The sequence below is a fragment of the Porites lutea genome, chromosome 12, assembly GCF_958299795.1.
Source record: "Porites lutea chromosome 12, jaPorLute2.1, whole genome shotgun sequence".
Classification (NCBI taxonomy): Eukaryota; Metazoa; Cnidaria; class Anthozoa; order Scleractinia; family Poritidae; genus Porites; species Porites lutea.
Window position 1 is genome coordinate 9,538,005 of NC_133212.1, and position 18,944 is coordinate 9,556,948.

Genomic DNA, 18,944 nt, shown 5'->3' on the forward strand with positions numbered 1-18,944 from the left:
ACACTTGGGTGTTTATTAAAAAAAAAAAAAAAAAAAAAAAAAGACTCTATATATCGGTACACTATAGGAATCATATATGAAGTATCTACCAGTGTACCCTGCGAGCAAAGTCTCCTTCGACCTTCCTAGATAAGGCGAAGGAGACTCTGCTCGCAGGGTACTACCAGTGTCTTTCCCAAAGAAAATATTTTTAGACTTTTTAGAAGCAAGAAGCGAACAGGTAGAAGGAAATCAGAAATGCTTAAAAAATTGAAAAAAATAATATCATGCATCTTTGTTTTTCTTGCGTATCGGATTTGTCTTTCGGTACCGAAATTGCTTGGGAAACTAAAACGCTGTGGTTATATGGCCGGTAACCGGTCAAGATTTTTCAAAACACTAAATGGCCGGCAGTCCTATATTATCAGTAAATTTCACAAAATCGCAAGATTTTAGCTAATCTAAACTATCCTATGTCGATTAAGACAGGTCAAGCGATCCTGAAATGCTTTATAGATCTCAAGTCTAGTGTTTGGTTTGCGCTGGGCTCAGAAGACGAAACCGTGTTTTGTGAAACTTAGAACTTTTTTCAGCTCGACTGCCGTTCAAGGTTTTCAAAACACTAAATGGCCGGCAGTCCCATATTCTCAGTCAATTTCACAAATCGAAAAAATTCAGCCGTTCTGAACTATCATAAGTCGTGATCCTGATCAAACCAGCCGGTTTTGTGGGATTTCTATATCATGTTTTGTTGGTCTCGAGTCTTTGGATGTTCTTTACTATTTTTATCCAAAGCATGGCGTGACAGGCGACGTTTGACGTCATAACATCTTGACCTTTCATGCGGCCTCCGCGGAAAACCGGCGGGAAAAGTCTCCCTTCTGGAGCTAGGCCTACTCTGGGACCTTAAGTCGCCTAAAGTCACCCAAAGTCGCCTTAAGTCGCCTAAAATCGCCTTAAGCTGCCTAAAATCGCTTTAAGTCGCCTAAAGTCGCCTTAGGTCGCCTTTAGTTGCCTTACGTCACTTTAAATCATTCAAACCTTAAAGAGGTTCAAATCGTCTTGCCTTTATTACTTTTTTAGTTTTCTATTTCCAGAATGCATGATTTCTCATAAAGTGTGTAATAACCCATGTTCAATAATATTAGCCACAGACCCACCCCAACCCCCACAAAAGAACTCCCACAGTGACTTAAGACCCATTAATTTCTTCTCCAGCCCTCTAATTTATACATTTAATTACTTTAGGCAATTTAATACACGTAATAATTAGTCGTAAGCAATAAAAGAATAATTATTCCTGTATTGTTTATGCAAAAATGACAACATATAGTACACAACTTTATCTAGTCACTTGTACCGGTATTTTATTAATTTCATCCGGGAGGTTTGTCTCATAATTCTGAGTAAAAGTGTTGTTTAAAAAGGGATTCAAAGGTTCAAGTTCTAGCTAAATTATATTAAACAGCGTGCAAAGAGATTAGACAGAGTAGTGTTCAGGCAATAGCCCTGGGGTACTGGATTTTATGATTGGGCTAGTGAACTGCGTTTTTAACTTGCCTGGCTGGCAAGTAAAGTTTTTTAGGGAATTCAGATTACAGAAGAACGGTAATCAGTCCCATTCATTACAAAAATCGGGGTCAGTCAAAATGGCTTTCAGGCTAGTGTATGCTAGGCAAGCTGTAAAGCTGACTTTCTTTGCACCCTGAACAAAATATAATTAAAAAAGTAAGTCTCTTTTCTACTGCTTTGTGAAAGTCCAACATTGAAAGACATTTCAAGTAACTAAGATCAATACAGGAAGTTGCAGGGCGAAAAAAAAAAAAAAAAAACAATTGTTGCCGCCACAACATTAATCTAAATTTTCTGGTAGTTAATACAAGCCTAAAGGTCTATCGAAAAAAGTGTCCATGTAAGTTAAAGATTTTAAGAGCAGCTAATGATAAGTGTTTTCTCCGGCACACAACCTCTGATCTGTATTTACCGTCGAATTATATCCATCTATCATTGACAGAAACACAATCACTCTCACAAACTTGAACACAGCTTAGCTTGTACAGTCGTCTCTTTAGGTCTTCCCCTCCAGACAGAAATTCAAGCTTTGTACATCGAAGGTGCGTAAAACTGCTCTTTGTTTATGTTGTCGTGATTGCTCCCTGCCAACGATTTGATGTAATCGACCATTATCGATGAAGAACGTAGAAAAGAGAAATAATACTGTTCTTTCCTCCACGTTATGTCCGCCCAGAAAGTACTGTGTTTTAATCACGTGACTAACTGGTCTGGAGGCAGGGAGAGGGCGGGACCGAGAAACATCCGAAATTAGCTTCCGACCGTAGTGGAATTCTGGGAGAAGAAAAATGGCGGATAGAAATATGCTCTTGTTGTTGTCAATTGTACGTCGCGTTTTCGTTTGAAGATCTCCTTTTAAATGGAAATTTCTCTGATAATAATGGAAACGCTTACACTTGGTACTGCCATCGGTTTAAACATGACGCATAATGCTTCCTTTTGTGCTGAGAGCGTAAACGCTGCCGCGTGGAACATAGCCATACATAGCCCTAATTGGCCCTACATAGCCAAACATAGCCCCACATAGCCATACACAGCCCTACATAGCCATACATAGACAAACATAACCCTACATAGCCACACATAGCCCTACATAGCCATACACAGCCCTAATTAGCCCTAATTGCCATACATAGCCACACATAGACATACATAGCCATACATAGCCCTACATAGCCCTACAAAGCCATACATAGCCCTATATAGCCATACATATACATACATAATCATACATAGCCATACATAGCCATACATACGTAGCCAGTCATAGCCCTACATAGCCCTACATTGTCCATTGTCCGCAGTGACCAGATACCTGGCTATCGCCAGTAGGTTCCTGTGCGAATATTCTGGCCCTTTTTCAGGTATGTTTTCAAAAATTCGGCTCGATATGCTTTGATATTTTTGACAAAAAAAAAGAAAACAGATTTTTTAACTGTTTAGAACCAATATGAAGACAGGATATGAGTTTTACCCATAAAACATTCGACTGGTTTCTTCTTTATCTACTTTTAACAGAGGGTCTCAAAGGGATTAACCGATAGACGTAAAACGGCCAAAAATTTAGTCGATAGCCGTAAAAATTGAAAATAATTAAGCGGTAGCCGTAAATAGGGTAAAAAAGAGTTAACCGTAAAAGAAATTGCTCCCTAGATTTGCTACTTAAACTCACTTATGGTTGCGTTTTTTATTTCCCGGCTAGTGTGACTCCGTACGCACGTTAGGTGAAGCGCCTTTTAGGTGTTGACCAAGACCTAGGCTCCATTTCCACCGCTCTCTCGGGGAATTAATTTTTTCCATAGCGAAATTGTGGCTTATTGCTGGGATTAATATTTGTGATTTTCAGGAGGTCGTGCCCTCGAAACACTAGTGAAACAACACGCAGTGATGTCACTGTTTGTAAAACACGTTGCCGATAAACAACATTTCCCGGTTTTTCTCTGACACTATACGGTAGACCTTGCCACGCCTAGTCCCTGTACGGCGTCTTCCAACGCAATCTCGGTCAAGGCATTTCAGTGGCGAACTTGCACGGACCACCTGACCCGAGACGCATTTGTTGCGCGAAATAGAATGAGGCCTACAGACAAGACAACGGCAGACATTCGTTCCGTACAGTCCTTCGCTATCATTAAAAACACTGGAAACGGGAATCTTGTTATTGGCCGTTTTCACGCTAGAGCTAGAAATGGATTATCCGTCGGAGACTAGCCTGTGTACAGTCGCACTCTCCCCACAGACGCTCCTTGTCCGATTTTTTTCTGAGGGGAGGGGGCGGCTGTAAACAGGCTATCTGGAACGGATAATCCCGTCTTCAAACTATCCGTCGAAATTGACGGATGAAGTCACGCGGTTTGTTCATTCAAAATTAAAACTATTCCATTTTCAAATTAACAAGTATTACCTATCTGACGCGAATTATCAAACGGATAACCCGTCTTACATGAATAATCCGTCTCTAGTGTGAAAACGGCCATTTCTGTTATAATGAATGTCGCGCCCAGGCCTTGAGTTGGGCTTTTGAGTGTCTGCTTTTGCTTTTTCTCAAAGATTATTTTTAAATTGACTATTGACATTTCTATGTGTAAAATAATATTAGAAGTGGAATACTGTATAAAAAGTATGATCTATCAAATGTTAACATTTTTCAAAAGAATAGCTTGTTTCATCCCGAGATGATCCGAGGACCTTTTTTTTGATTTAAAGATACAAAAAAATACAGGTTAATTAATATTTAACTTTTTGAAACAAAAGTAGTTAATTTTTAACTTTTTTGTTAACCGTAACTGAACAAAATTAACCAATAGCTGTAAAAGAGCCAAAATTTTAGCCGATAGCCGTAAAAGCCACCACCCCATTGAGACCTTCTTAACAGAATAGTCCATTATCGTCCTTTTTGTTGTTTTTTTTGGTTTGGTTTGTTTTTTCAAAGTAATCGTGAATATAGTCGATAAACACTGATGGCTATCAGTGGCACGTTCAATAATTAAATAAATGCTTTTAAGGTAAGATTAAGAGCAGCGGGGGAAGCTACCTTGAATGAAATCCAAACGATGTTCTCACAACTTGCAAAGCGATCAGCAAGGCTTTTACCAGCGGATTTGTGTACTGATCATGCGCATTACGTCAAAAACCATTTTAGGCATCCTACTGATGAACAGTTGGGAAACGTAGATATATTTTTTAGCAACTACTATAATTTGCAGTCTGTCTACTTTGAATATATCAACGGTCTTGTGAAGAAACAAAAACAGGGCGGTCGAAGGCGGGACTGTTTCTCACTATTATATTTTGGTAATTCGCAATTTTATTGCCGGATTTTATGTCGCTTTTCAGAAATAGTGTGTGGTTTTCCTTTTCTGTTAAACAATTTCCCTCTGCAGAGTTTGGAATATGCGACATATAGTTCCGTATAGCTGATAAGAACCGCCGAAGAGTTGAGCTATCGAGCAGTGTTTTTCTGCAAACCTTAGGAAAGTTAAAGTCGATTCAAGGTACAGAGCTTTCAGTAGTAGTTGTGATTTGTCTGTTAGGTTCGTTTTGAATTTTAACTTTGGATTCAAGGTGTTGACTGATCGTAATAATCGAAGTGAAATGTTATGAAGTGTGAATGTTTATTCAGTTATGATATGTAGAGCTAAAGCTCATATTTATAAAGCTCTCTGAATATACTAGCTTCCGATAAATTTGACACTTTCTTCAGTAATTTTTATCAGCATCAAGTTATCTTTGCCCGGCGAAAACGATGTAACCTGTAAGTAGATCGAGCGCGTCGTTGTTGGTTAATATCTAACACAGTTGCGTTTTTGTTTCGTTGTGGCTATATGGCCGGTAACGAATCAAGGTGTTAAAAACACTAAATGACAGTGAGGAAGCTTAGCTTGTCACTGTGGATTAGTATCTATCCTGAAACTGAGTCGAACCACCAGAAACCTGAACAAAGTGTTCCTAAGCTGTCCCAAGACCAGGGAGACGCGATGTGGCTATTTTTAGTGGATTCATCAAAACCCCAAACCCAACTATGTGCCTAAAACAGGCACCCGACCTGCCTTGAGAAAGAGATTGAATGACATGGTGAAAGGAAGAATGCAGAAATGCCCTAACGTGGATGAAACCATGGGAGGAGTTATGTTTTTTTAAGAACTTTGCTTAAGAACTTTCCTTTAATTTGCTGTAAAAATGTTGTTGTTGTTTAAAATTAAAAAAGTTGTTAACGTGAGTTCATTAAAAACGTGTCTTGATTTGCCCAAGACCTAGTAATTTAGTATAACGTCATGACCCAACATGTCCAACCCCTGGGGACTTCATAGTCCCTCTTAGAATGTTCAAAAGTATAAAGGGGTGATTTGTTTTAAAGTCAGGCCATATAACCATGGGGAATCTACAGTATCGAAGCACGGTCTGGATCTGTCGGCAATTGTGTCAAGACTCTGTCATCCCTCAAGACATGTGTTCTCCGATCCCTTTATTCATATGTATGATGAACCAACAAGTGTCCTGGGGCCGTTATGCCGTGTATATAACCTGGTTGGATCAACAGTTTCCTTCTAAACGATATATTGTGTTTCGCTATTTAAAGAGAGACTATCTTACTTGGATGTATTCATACCATTATTTGGTGGGACAATATCTGCTGTATCATGTCACTAAAGCTGTCTGGTTCCTATATCGATCCCTCAGAACCAGGATCATTTGGAGGTGTGAATGCGTTCGCCAAAGCAAACAAGAGTTCCCAATCCCAAGCGAAACAACAATTGGAACAGCTTCTGAGTTATAGACTGCATAAGCAAAGACGTCGACGTTTTCCAACCTTGCCCACCAAAGTCTTTAGCATCAATGAACAATTTGTCATGGATTTGGTCGATCTTCAAACATTAGCCAAATACAACAAGGGCTACAAATATTTACTCACCGTGATTGATGTGTTGTGGAAATACGCGTACCGCTTTGGTCGAAGCCTTAGAAAGACTTTATTTTTCCACGCATGGAGATCCTCATGGCTCGGTGGTGGAACTTTGGAACCGAACGTTGAAAACCACAATGTTTTGCTATTTTACAGAGAAAAACACGTTGAATTATATTGAGGTGTTACCTGCTCTCGTGAAAACCTAAAATCATTCGTTTTATCGTAGTATTCAAGAAAAACCTGTCAATGTCACAGCCAAAAATGAACATGAGATTTGGTATCGTTTGTACGGTAGTAAAAAGAAGAAGAAAGACGTCAAAAAACCCAAATGTAAAGTAGCGGATAAAGTAAGATTGAATAAAAAATTTCGACCATTTAAAAAAGGCTATTTGCCTGGGTGGACCGAAAAGGAGTTTTTAGTGAAACAAATTTATACCACGAAACCTGTGGTCACGTATAAACTGACAGAATGGAACGGGACCCCTATAAAAGGCACATTTTACGAATCGGATATTCAAAAAGTCGTGTTACCCGATGACGCATTATTTCGTATTGATCAAGTGTTAAAACGCAAAGGCAATCAAGTCTTTGTATTTTGGAAAGGCTGGCCTAAAGAGTACAATAGCTGGGTGAGGAAAAAAGATTTGCAAGTGCTATGAAGGAATTTCGTATCACGCTAATCAGCGATCCCACAGATGAATACCCCCACAACAAAAACAATAGTTTTAAAGTGCGTTTACCCGTTCGACTCAATTGAGAAGGCAACCAATGGCAAGCCAGTTTGTGGAGTATGTCTGTCGCGGATGTGGGTCATAGTCCCACCGTCATTAACACCAATAACGACGCCACGTTACTGAATATTGCTACACCTTTACTTCACGTTATCAAGACAGCAATACCGATATTTTATTTCACCAATATGCAAAGCGTTCAGCAAAAATCAATCGAAAGAGATTTTGTCCACACTCCAAAAATCGGATTTGCAAGATGCCTCCAATGGTTTTGAATTTATGGGCAAAGTCTTTCACTGGATGGAGAAGGATTGAAACCAACAATTACCCACAGGGTATGCTTATACAGATGCTCTTGACTTTTGGTGAATGACCATTACCGCTGAAGACAATTACACGACGTGGTTGTTACGTTTTACGGATATTAACCCCACGAATCAAAAAAGTGTACCCTATTTCGCCATCAATCTTCTCCTAGCCCAACGGATGGGTTGGATCAAAGAAACAGCCAGCGGTGTGTATGATGTGGGCTCCAATTTAATCATGGAACTTCAAAATAACCAAACCACCGTCAAACCTGATCCGGCGACCTATAAGAATAGTCAATTTACGTTTACTAAACCCATTCATGTGGCAAATGGATTGGTTTATCTTTCCTCTACCTTTCTTTGGCGGTTTGTCAATTTAAATGAGGCCTTTGACAAAGTGATTCGTCAACCCTATGAAACCCCTAGAACAGAAAGCAATGTCTTCAAACCCTGGATGATCTCAAGTTATGGAAAACAGTATCTGGACTGGACTTGGAAGACTCCTTTGTGAACCTCCCTGTGTCTCCTCATTATTGCAAACCCACGACCCTCAGTGTATCTTTATTGGAAGGGGTCAAAATTGTGGGTGGTGTGTCCAAAGGTGAATACAATGGGGAACTGGAGATTGTTATGAGCTCCTTAACCCAAAACAAAACCTATACCGTGGCCTTAGAATGGTACCAAAAAGATGCGTGGTTGTTTAAGGGTTTGGAAGTCAAGTATTTGACCATTCAAAAACATACTCATGAGCAGAACAAGACTCATTTGAATTATTATTACACCCTTACAATTCAATTCACCAAATCTGTCCGTGACGATGCTACACTGAATATTAAGTTTGAAATTGGGTATCCACTGCTTGATAAATACCCGGATGAATTGAAAGACAACACTTTTTTAGTTCTGTTTGGAGTGGAAGGTCATGTGGAACATGTGCTCTATGTGTACGATGACCACCCAGTGATACGCACCACCTACCCAACGACAGAAACGATTACTACCAGTACAGGAGACAAGAAAGCTTCCATCACCCCCAAAAATCACGGACAAGTCAACACACGTCCTCTGTTTCTGCCTTGTAATTTAACCAAAGGTGTATATGGCAACAACACTATCATGAAGACTGTCGCTTATAAGAACGAAAACACCTTGATTGAATGTAACCCACTTCAATTTTATTCTCTGCGAAGTCATTTGGTAGACGTTTTGGAAGTCACCTTGACAGAATGGAATAAAAGTATACCAGACTCCAATCAAGATAGTCCTGTAATTGTACCCTGTTTTTTAAAAAGAAACTGGAAGAGTCCCAAAGGAAATACATTAGGATTGAAGAGTCAGTGGACCGTGACCTGCCTATATAAGCACGGACTCTGTTGATGTGTCATCATAATGAGTGAGGTCGAGTGGATCAGTGTTGCTGGCAAATCACTTCTCTATTGCGCTAAACTGTTAGACAACATCAAACGTCTCAAAGAGTTATTTGAGAACACCCAGAGGGAAGTCACTAGACTCAAGACAGTGGTAAATGACCTGCAGGAACAACATGGCTGCGACACAGTCCATTAAATTGGAATTGTTGTTACGACGCATGGATCCTGGTAAATTTTCTTCCTACCAAGAATTTATGCGTGCCTTACTCATTGAAGCGTTGGCCAACACCAACTTTACCTTTGATGAATTGAGTTACAACTTGTATGCGCTGAACAAAGTCATATTTACTCAACTGAACCGAGAAACCACCGCCTTTTTCAAGCTATTAGCAAACAGGCGACCTGATGTAATACTGGTCCTACTTCATAAGGATAAAAAGCAAGCATCAGCATGGACTCAATCATTTATGATGGAACCCTGCAACAGTCTAGATCCAATTTTAGGGCATGTGGATCCTTCCATTGTACAAGGTTGATTATCCAAGCCATCTGTCATCATCATCTTAATTTTAACACATTGAATCAGCATTTATTGGACTTTAACAAAGAATTGTTTGACACGTTTTGTCAGAACGTGATTTCTAACTATGAGATGTATGCCGGTCCAAAGATCAAGTCGTATGGAATTTAAAGAACAAGCAATTGGAACTAGCAACTTTAAACTAGGAAACAGAGAGAATCTTTGAATGTAATCACATTTGTAGTAGACTAAAAACATTGTTTTATTATAACTACGGTCTGATTGTATTATGCATGCGTTCTACACACTCCATAAACCCTTAGAAAACGTTTTGAAACGTTTTGACCCAAGTTGACTTTGTGCGCATGCGTCGTCCACAATTGCGCAGGGGACACAAATTCTATCCCACAAAGGTGAGCTGACATGTTTATTCTCATAAATAAACTCCCCTTTTACTAGTCCCTTAGTAACTGAGGTCATCTGCCATTTGAATCCTCCATCTTGAATGAAGGCATGGCGGCCGCCATCTTGGTTGGGACACTTTATGACTAGGACTAGGACCAACCTCGTTCCCAGGGTTCTCCCCTACCCGCCCCCATGGAGCGAGAGAGAGAGAGAGACCCTGGAAAACGCTGGTCACGTGTCTCCCAGAATCTGGGAGATTACAAACAAACGATTTGGGGGAGGGGAAGGTAAGTGTGAGATTTGTCTCTACAGAGCGTAGACAGGTCAGTGCAGCCATCAAACTGTGTACCTGACGTGATCTTGAACGCGTAGACAGGTCAGTGCAGCCATCAAACTGTGTACCTGACGTGATCTTGAACAAGGAAAATAATGCACAAAGTCCTTGACAGCGAAAGCGTAACTACCTGGAGAATATCTGGATGTTAATCGGATGTTTATCAGCGATGCTTTCATTTGGCACGTGCCACGGAAATCGCGGAGGGTTCACCGTTTGTGCAGTCAAAAATAATTTAGGTATCCAGGTAGTAGTATCCATACCGAAACACACTAGATTTGAATTGTTGTTTATATGTTGTGGAGGCCACTTTAGAAAACAAATGTACAGTATCTGTATGTGTTTTCAAGACTACTATTATGCAAGGCGTCGAAAAAATGTATCAAGCGTTGTTGTCCTCACCCGCGACCTCAAACTGCCTCGAAGCAATTAACGGGAAGAGAGAATATGCGGCTCAGACAGTCAGGCTGATTGTTGGCTATTGTTCAAATGGAAAGATGTAAAGAGAATCTTGAAAGAAAATGTGACCCTCCACAGGATTTTAATGCTAAAGGTGAAAGCACGCGCACGACACGCTTTCACTTTAAAACAAAAGAATTTATTTTAACACGCTTTAGCACGCTTGCAATCTTGCCTCATTAGCGATTTCTTTTGTTTCAGAGGACACGCTTGAGACAATTAAGCGTGAGCAAGTCGAACAAAAGAGCGTGTTAAAGTTTTCAAACAAAAGCTCCGTGCGAAAAAGCACAACACGCTTTCAGTGTGCGCAAAAGCACGCAAGGCGGGTTATCTATAAGCTAAATAAATTTCCTCTACAAAAAGGAACCGTAAATGATTATGAACGGCACCCTTTTTTGGTAACTATCGAGAAAGAAAAAGTTTGCCGCTTGAAAAGTATAAACAGTGAACGGTGGGACCTACTAGATTTATGGGTAGAACTTTATTAGCATTGCAAAATCAAAGTTCTTTCCAGAATTGTTTACTGACGAAGCTGTGCAAAGGTTATCTTAACTTTCCTTAATTTAAAACACATTTGCGATTTTCTCAGAAACAGTGATCTTTCGGACTTAAGTCACTTTCTCGCCGATCGCAGCAATCCCAGCGATCAAATAGAAATCATCAAGAGTCCGGATCGCTTAATTGTATTTGTACTTTAGCGATTGTAAGGATCGTAGTGATCAAATGAAAACCAGCCTGCTTTTCTAGATGTACCAAAATTCCAAAACGGTTTCAATGTAGCTTAATTGATCCGGCCGGCAATAGCACAAAAAGGGAAACCGGTATTAAAATAATGTTTGTATAAATTTGTTCTTCTTGAAATATTACATCGTGTATGCTTCAGTCTTATTGTCCAAATTCCGTAATCATCCTGTTGTCTTTCTTGTGGTTGCCGTCTGTTTTACAACCATCTAAACAAACATTCGCGCTATGAAGTTACGGCGACCGATTTAGCGTCATCAGAAGTATTAAGGCCTACAATTATTTAGGTGTCTTAAAGTAGTCTGCTAAACGGCCGTTTTAGTTTCGTCACGCAACGTTCCTTCCACTGAAAACGGCTGTGTAGCAGACTATTATTTAAGCGGCGCAAAAATAATTTTTTATTATGTCGCGCTAGTTTAGTGCGTCTTTTAAATGCCTATTTTACGTTGATGCACGAGTGGATTTGTTACCCTCCTGAAACTTGGTAGTGCCTTGAGGACTAAATTAAAACAAAGCGGAATTTAAGATAAGACATGAAAAAAACAGTCGCTTTTATATTTACAACCAAATTTTTACACAGAAACTAATTTCTAAAGAAATAGTCTTCAAAATCAAATCGAACTTATGGCGCAAGTTTGATGACAGAAATCTCATCTTTTCTTCATTAAGCTTTTCGAAGCCAAAAGTTCCTGCCGTGTTGCCGTTGGCCAATTCTCTCTTTGAAAATAATACTGAGGTCCACGCAAGTCAAGACGACTTCAGTCTTTTCGAAATTACAAGGGCTTCAGCATTATTTCCCCCCAAAATTTACCTTCCAATTGAAAGTTTTAGGAAAGTGAGAATTTTATAGTATTTTCGGTTCCGAAAATTTTAGGATTCCTTTCTCTACAAAAAATATAGCTTAACCTGGGGAGTGAAATGGAAAAAATTAAACTTCAGAAAATCGTAAGAATTTATTAGATAAGCTTCGAACTGATTGTACACTCATGTAACGGTCATCTAGAAATGTTTAGACTTCCTCAACCTATAGAAAATTCTAGGCAGTTTTTGTTTCTCCGATTCAATTACCTTCGTTCGTCTCAGCAAGGCGTGCTTCGCATGCGATAGCAGGTCTCTTTGCGATTCTGGTCAACAGCCGACAGCCGGAAGAATTGGTTTACACTGATCTCGCGTTAATTCCAGGCTGCAGACGACCATTAAGTGGTGATTCTCAAATGGCTCCGGTTACTATCAAATTCCAAAACAGTCTCAATTGGTATATTTGATTCACTTCGACCAGTTATCAATGCTGATTAAATCCGCTGAAAACCCAAGCCATTTTTATCATCTTAGTAGCTTTAGTAATCAAGCATGTTCAGCATGTCTTACCCAAATTGCACGCTAAGCGTGCTATAATTCGCACACTTACCGTGACATATGGCACGCTACAAAAAAACAAAAGGTCTAGCGTGTTAAATTTACCAAAACAAAGGCAAGTGTGTCCGTCTTTGTTTTTTCAATTTAATATGCGCATATCCGTGATCTACGGCACGCTAAGAGTGTCGTGTAAGCGTGTCGTGAGCGTGCTTTCACCTTTAGCATCAAATTCCTGTGGAGGGTCACAAATATTTTTAGCCAAGGCTCTGTGTTTTTGCATTTTTTGTCGTCGTTTATAATTATCAGGATAGCCGTAAGCTTCTTTATTAAAAAATACTTTATGATATGGCTTGTAATTGCACAACTGCCAACCGTTTATTGTTCCTTATTAATTTTCTGGATGTTTAGGTATGCTTTAGAGGATTTTTAGAAATCACTGAGCCACATGTGTTTTTAAATAAAGTTTCCATACTAGCCATAAACAAGAAAGCCTTTCGCTTCGAAGGTTATGTTGTCTGTTTTGTCTCTGTTTATACTATTTCCTGTTGTCTTACATGTCGCGCTGGTATATGAAATTATTTTTATCTTTGATCTATTTACCACTTTTCTTTTGCCGCATCATGACAAAGGTTAGGGGGTGGAAAACGCTGATATTTTAGGCTATAGCTTTACGTGAAGTCACTAGATCTAAAATATTACTTTGATCGTAAATGTATTAACTGAATTTCTTCCTCTCAATGTAACTGCCATGTTTTGTCTCGGGTTTTGTCACGCCGAACCACTAAGACCGCAAATGGTGTAAATTTTATTTGGCCCAATTACCAGCCGCTGTCAGACAAACATTGAAACTTTTAATATAGAAGTTCAACATACAGGGATTTTACCTTCAAAAAATTAACTCGCTTGTGTATAACTCAAGATCGTAGATCTTTAGCGATTGGTGTCATCGGTTAAACCGGCGACAACGCTAGTTTTTGATTCCTTCTCTGGTAATTCCCTCGTTTATCTGATAGTTTTGTTTAGGCAGAAATTTCCTTTAGTTTCAGTTATAGCTGTAGTAGGGTTGGCAAATCTATCTTGCTGTTGCGATCACTGCGTGAACGTCGCGAATAAACCAGACAAAAAAATGTGAGACAAAGGACTCCTCCCTCAGAAATAATTTTGTTCTGGAGCCACGTGACCAGCGTTTTCCAGGGTCTCTCTCTCTCGCTCCATAGGGGCGGGTAGGAGAGAACCCTGGGAACGAGGTTGGACTAGGACTTGGGCTTGAAGGACTGGCCTTCGGCCGCCATCTTGGATTTTCATGACTGAGGACATTTCATGATCACTACATGAATTAGTGTGCTGAGGAGGCCACTGATACTACTGACCACTAAACATTTTTTCCATCGCTGCAATCAGTTAAAGCACAGAAAAGAGTGTAACACAGGATGTGGATAGTATTTCTGACAGTGTAGTATCTCGGAGCAGGCAGAAATGTAACTATTTTATATTTTGCTTGCACGGATCAGAGGACTGGTTCGGCTAGGAGGAATTATAGGGTAGTTTTCTGAGATATGTAGGGTTGTTCGTTGTAAATTCGAATTAGTCTAGGTGAGCATTTATTCGAGCCTCTAAGTTATATTTCATTTGTTAATTTTGTTGTATTTTGTATGAAGTCATTTGGCAGTCGTTAGTTTCTTTGTACCCCTGCCAGTCTTCCCGCGAGGTGTCGGCACCGCAAGGGTGACCTACAGGCCCCTCCTTGTAACTATTGTTTTATGTGTTTCTTTCGAGGTAATGTGGGAAAAATGAACCACTGTTGTTCTTACTGATACTACCTTGAATAAGTAGATGCAAGAGAGAATGAGCTAAGAGAGTGAATCCCTGTGCCCCATGATGTATATTTTTAATCTATTTAAAGTTCGCACGCGTGCTGCGTAGGTTGTTTTTGTCTGTTGTTTCCTTGACCCGCGTGGTCTTCTTTCATGTGAGCGTGACATGTTTTGCCACCAAACATTTGAAGTTTGACAGCCATTATAGTACTTATCACCAGGAGCCGATACTAATCGGCTCTTGTTGTTGACATGATGTTTTTGATCAGCGCGTTCCGCTCATAATCTAGGAATGAATTTCATTTACAAAGGGATTGCAGTATTGGAGTCAACATTTCACTTTGAGATTAAAGGCTGAGATTTTCGAACGGCTGGTAGCCATTTAAAGTAACGAATGTTGAATTCTGACACACCGTGAAAGCCAAAGGCAAAGGTTATCACGCGCGAAAGGCGTAACCTTTAATAGGTGGCTTGCTTCAATTGTTTATGCAAATGTGCAAGATATTTTTTCTCCTTTTCCAGGAATGTTTTTCGTTCAGAAACGGTACATTTGCTTTTATGATTTATTCTTGAGATTTTCAAACTGCATTACTTCTTCTTAAGGTCTAATACTTGCGATGAATATTTCCCCCTGCGAACACAAATCAGGTCAAGTGCTTCAAGCCGTTAGACAATGGCTACCTGCATGCCAGAGACTTTTTATGCGCGGTGTCCGGTTTCGGTCGCGAGCGGTGTGCCCACATTTGTCTAGCGCCCTCTCAAAATCAAAATGTTTGGCGGCCAAACATTCATGTTTAAACCCACTTTGAACCTATTTCCTCGTTACGTGTCCACGGTTGGATCCAAACGACGGTATCACAGCTCGCGTGTGTGCATGGATGTCGCCGGAAGAGACAGTTGCCGTTTTTGTACAATGTCTTTATACTAATGTAGCGAAAACCTCAATTAACAATTTCAGTATAGTCGGAACCGCTTTCTCTGGCGAACTTCCACAAGCCAGGACCATTTTGCTCTTCGGCATCTACTCTGACCAGATTTTTGTCTCGTCGGCGAAAGTAATACCAAGTTTGCACGTCATATCGCTTGCTGTGCGTGATCGGTAGTGAAATGAATTACCCGCCAAGTTTAAGATTACATGACGCCACTCTAACCGACCCATAAGGTGGCGCCCTTAAAATAACCACGCGGTATGACACAGAACCAAGAATAGATTGAAAATAATGTTCATGGGAAGAAGGTCATGTATGGGGGATTCGCTCTCTTAGAACATTCTCTCTTCGTGGATGTTTGGTTGACTCTTCTGATTTGTGAGAAAGGTGCTTTAGCTTGGAGCTTGAACGGTGCAAGTACAAAACCAAATAAAAAGAAAAGTCTGTGCTATCTTTCTTTCAAACTCGATCAACTCAGCTATTTCGGTGTCCAATATTACTTGGTATCTTGCTATAGTTACAACGTACATGGCATAATATCATGAATAAGGTTTGCCCCACTTTCTAGTAATACGCCGTTGTTTCAACTGGGATACGTATATACATTGGTGTGGCAAAGTTCTGCCATTTTTACCTCCGCGTCGTTTCTTTTCCACGGTATTTAATTTGTGGACGTAGTAGGAATTCAGTGATTTCGATGGATGTTATTTTCTCAACAAACCTTCAGTGGTTATTTATACTCCACCCAATATTTTCCTCCGACGGCTATATATACAGCGTTCCGAGCATAAAAAAGAGCTTTCACTCGTCCCCAAAATACTCCTGCTTTGCAGGCCAACGTACTCTAGCCTCCACTATCACAAAATTTAAGCTGCCCAACGCTCCCAACCCTCTAAGACTTAATTACTCGTTAAGCTCCTGTGTCATAAACCATTGTTTATAAAAAAAAATTCCCTCGATATAGTCACTGTCTTAAGTAACGAAACTGGACCATTATTTCTGCATTGAAGTCAATCGATGCAAACGAAGTTTCAGGTTTGTATTCATATAGCAAACAGCCTGACCATACATAATAGCTCCTTAAAAGCAATTCTTGCAATGCAAGTACCTAGTCAGTGTGTTTGCTTTATATCTTTGTGTTGGCTTTTTAAATGTGGATTTTTTGACTAACAGTTTCGACCTAATGCCAAAAAAAACAAAACAAAAAAACAATAAGGTTACAATACAACCGAAACTTTCCTAGTGTTTATTGATTTGCTTACCTTCTTAAACTCAATTCGAAGTTTTCCTGATGTTAGCTAAGCAGACCCGTAGCAAGCATAAAATGACTGGGGGGCTTAGCGAGTGGCCCTCATTAACTCCCCCCCGCTTTGGTCCCTCGGTTAAAGCATACTTCTTGGTACATGTCAGATCACTACATTTGTCTACAATACCTTTTGTTCTTGTCTCTAATTTTCCGTTTGTGTTGACCTTGAAGAAATAGAGAACTTGTTTGGGATATCGTTCGCGGAAAATTTGCCAAACAATTGCTTTCGGGTTGTTCTTTGATTCGGATTGTTTCTTCGACTACACCAGGCTCTGTGTCACTAGTGCATGGTTTTACCCACGATAAAAGTGTTCCCTGCTTATTTTCGACTAGTTTAGATTTCTTTTCGGCGACTGTTGCGAAGACATTGTAAGACTTTCAATATAAACGCGCAAAAACCTAAGTTTTACTCTAGTACAGTGGAATATTTTACTGGCAGACTTCTTAGGAAACCAATAAAGTTCAAGAGGTCAAGTTCAGGAATTGTCATTAATGAATTTCGATCCATTTTGTAGCCTACGAGCAAGCTCTCCTATTTGGGCAAGCAAAGCGAGCCTCGCGAGAACGCGAAAGCGAGGGGCCTCTGCCTCTCGCAGCTTCGCCGCTCGCTCGCGCGTTCTCGCAAGACTCGTTTCACTCGCCCAAATAGGAGAGCTTGCTCGCAGGCTATCCATTTTGCTTCTGACTATTTTGATGCTTACTAAGCAGATACTTTAAAGCTGTTGGTTGTTTTTGGCAGAGCAAAAATACGATTTCGTTCTGATTTACACAATTCCAAATTGCACAGAAAAACAACAGTACATAATCTTACTATGATCGACAATACTTTCAAACTTTAGCTTCCATTGACAGCTGTCCATTTTAGTAGAAAAATTACACTTTTGTAGCAGAATTTAATTTAAGTCTGAAAATTTCTGGGGGGAGAAGGTGGGGGGGGGGGGGGGGGCTCGAGCCCTCCCTGCCCTTCCCCTGCTACGGGCCTGCTAAGCGCTGGAAAATCAAGTTAACGCGGACGGAGGTGAAGTTTGTTCTGTTATTTGTGTCTTTTTTTATGGCGCTTTAAACTACTTGAGTATCTTTTGAAATCGCGCATATGCGATTGAGTGCCCTGAGAAAGGTAATTTTTGCTGTACATGGCATGCAAGAAATGTTCTTTCGACTTGCAAAAAAAAGTCGGTCTACAGGTTGAATTTTAAAACCAAATTTGTAGATAATATTCCAAAGTAAGTTTTGCGTAGTGGGTCCTTGGTCCGGCCACTGGACGATAAGTATAAACCTGCCAAATAGTGATTGAAAAGGGAGAGCCTCAGAAAGTTCAGTTTTCGTTTCATTTAGTTCTTAGTAAATTAATATTGATGAATTGAAGAGAGGATCTTTCAACTTTGCGTCACGTTTTAAGCAAAGCACTTTCAATGAGTGCGGGCCGGAGTAAATAATAAAAACCGTATGCAGCGTTCAAGTTAAACGTATTGCTCGAGAATTTCCCAGTTCATGCAGTGCATGTAGCACTGCACTTTATTAATTAACTAATGACACAGAAGACCATAAAAAGGAAGCTTATATTCGTCTGATTGACTTTATTAGAGAGCTTTAACAAAGTCAAAAAAATAAAGCGCTTGTTTTTAACAAGCGTAATATTACTCTGCACGGACTGCACGTGCATGATAGCCCACGCTTTTTTGGTCGGATTCGTTTGCCGTTGCTGCTCGATTAAGGAATACAATTCCCTAATGGGAATTTTTTTTGAGGCCGTAAACGAGCGACAACAAATTAAATTTTTCTGTCCCTCTAAACTGGATTGAATTCACTTCAAATATTGGTGATTTCGCTGCCGTCGCATCATAACTGCACGACACACATTTGCGCAGAAACGAAAAAAATAACCCCCGTCTTCATAAGACCGACTTTTGCTCTTGACACAGAAATCTCATTTTGGTTTGGAAGTTAAAATGATGCCTATAGCAAATATACAATTATTTAGATCAGTTCGCGCTTGAAACGTTCGGCTTTTTGTGCACAGTCTGCATGCCGACTTACAAAGTGGCCGGACCAAGGAACCTTTGCCGGACCAGGGACCTTCAAACGCGAGGTTATTTTCTATGATCCAGGAGTTTTGGCAAAGCTCAGAAGCTGTCGGTTTGTCACGAGTTAGTAAAATGTTACGGCAACTAACAAGACAGATTTCAGCTCACTACCCCTCTTCTAAAAGGCCTG